This window comes from Ornithorhynchus anatinus, chromosome 2 (genome assembly GCF_004115215.2).
Source record: "Ornithorhynchus anatinus isolate Pmale09 chromosome 2, mOrnAna1.pri.v4, whole genome shotgun sequence".
In the NCBI taxonomy this organism is placed as follows: Eukaryota; Metazoa; Chordata; class Mammalia; order Monotremata; family Ornithorhynchidae; genus Ornithorhynchus; species Ornithorhynchus anatinus.
In genome coordinates, this window is record NC_041729.1 from 130,028,834 (window position 1) to 130,030,795 (window position 1,962).

At 41.1% G+C, this 1,962-nt stretch overlaps 1 non-coding gene across 1 annotated transcript; it reads left to right on the top strand.

Annotated features, from left to right (window-relative positions):
- Positions 1 to 1,443: 1,443 nt before the first annotated feature.
- Positions 1,444 to 1,581, top strand: LOC114809518. Its single transcript, XR_003757297.1, has one exon. It is a non-coding gene; the product is annotated as a small nucleolar RNA SNORA7 (small nucleolar RNA).
- The last annotated feature ends 381 nt before the right edge of the window (positions 1,582 to 1,962 follow it).

The following is a 1,962-nucleotide window of genomic DNA, read 5'->3' on the forward strand; positions in this document are numbered from 1 at the left end:
TACTGATTCAAGGAAATATGACTTCACAACCCTCATAACCAACTCTTAAAGAAACCATGTAGAAAAATTGCAGTAGAGTGAGATTTCAACTTTCTTTCCAAAATATTTTTCTCAGAATAGAAATAATAATTATAATAATTATAATAATGATGGTATTTGTCAAGCACTTATTAGATACCAAGGACTGTACTAAGTTCTGGGGTAGATTCAAATAATTAGGTCTCACATGGGCTCACTCACATTCCAAGTAGAAGGGAGAACATGTATTAATTTCCAGTTTTACAGATGAGGGAACTGAGACTCAGAGAAGTTAAGCAACTTGCCCAAAGTCACACAGGTAAGTGGCAAAACTGGAATTAGAACCAGGACTGACTCCCAGGCCCGTGATAAACTCTAAAGGTCTAGATATAGTTATTGCACAGTTTAATTACTGAACTCTGACGGTTATAAACTTCAGAGTTAAGGAAAAAAAACATACTTCCTCAAAATCCTGTCAGTTCTACCATTATCACTAAAATCTGCCCTTGTCTCTCTATCCACACTACCACATTAATCTAAGCGCTTATCCTATCCTGCATTGCTGACCTCCCTTGCCTCCTGTCTCTCCCCACACAAGTCCATAGTTCTCTCTGCTGCCTGGATCTTTTTCTACAAAACATTTCAGTCCACATTTCAGCAGTCTTCAAGAACCTTCATTGGTTGCCCATACACCTCTGCAACAAACAGAAGCTCCTTACCGTTGTATTGGATTAAAGCACTCATTCACCTTGCTCCCTCCTACCTTACTTCACTGACTTCCTACTACAATCTAACGTGCTCATTTCACTGCTCTAATGCCAACCTACTCACCGTATCTCCATATCATCTATTTCATCTCCGTCGCCTCACCCACATCCAGTCTCTGGCTGGGAAATCCCTCCCCCTTCATAACCAACAGATCATCACTTGCCCCACCTCCATAGCCTTATTCAAATCACATATCTTCCTCCAAGAGGCCTTCCCAGACTAAGCCCTTCATTTCCTCTTCTCCCTCTCTCATCTTCATTACCCTTGCACTTAAAAATAATAATAATGTTTGCATTTGTTAAGCGTTTACTATGCACCTAGCACTGTTCTAAGCACTGGGGTAGATACAAGGTAATCAGATTGTCCCACGTAGGGCTCACAGTCTTTATCCCTAATTTTACAGATGAGGGAACTGAGGCACAGAGAAGCTAAGTGACTTGCCCAAGGTCACACAGCTGACAAATGGTGGAGTGGGGATTAGAACCCATGACCTCTGACTCCCAAGCCCTTGCTCTTTCCACTGAGCCATGGTGCTTCTCATTCTGCTGGAATTTGTACCCTTTATTCACAGTCCCCACAACACTTATGTATATATCTGTAATTCATTTACTTATAAATTTAATTATAAATTTTGTAAATATATATGAATTTTGTAAAAGTCTCTCAGGGTCACACCTGGAGAGTTTCCAGTACTCTACTAGTCTTGACTACAGGAGGGAGAGTCAAGCAGAGGCCTACCCATTCCATTCCTAGCTTGGGCAGTGGCTAGTGAATGGAAGGCAATCTGCTACAAGTCAAAACTCACCAGTTCTGGGCAGCAGCCACATGGGAAAGAGTGGAGGGTAGAAACTCGTTTACTGAATGGGAGAAGGCAATGGTAAACCACTTCCTTATTTTTACCAAGAAAAATAAAAAAAACTCTATGGATACACTGCCAGAATGAATGCAGATGGAAGTGGGGCGTTCTGGGAGAGATGTGTCTATGGCATCATTATGGGTCGTACACAACTCGACAGCATACGACAATGCATATATTTTATATATATATATATACATAGTACATATTTTCCCCTTCTGGACTTTAAGCTCCTTGTGAGCAGGATACATTCCTATCAACTCAGTTACAATGTACTTCTCCCCCAAGCACTCAGTCCAATGCTCTGCACATATAAGTGC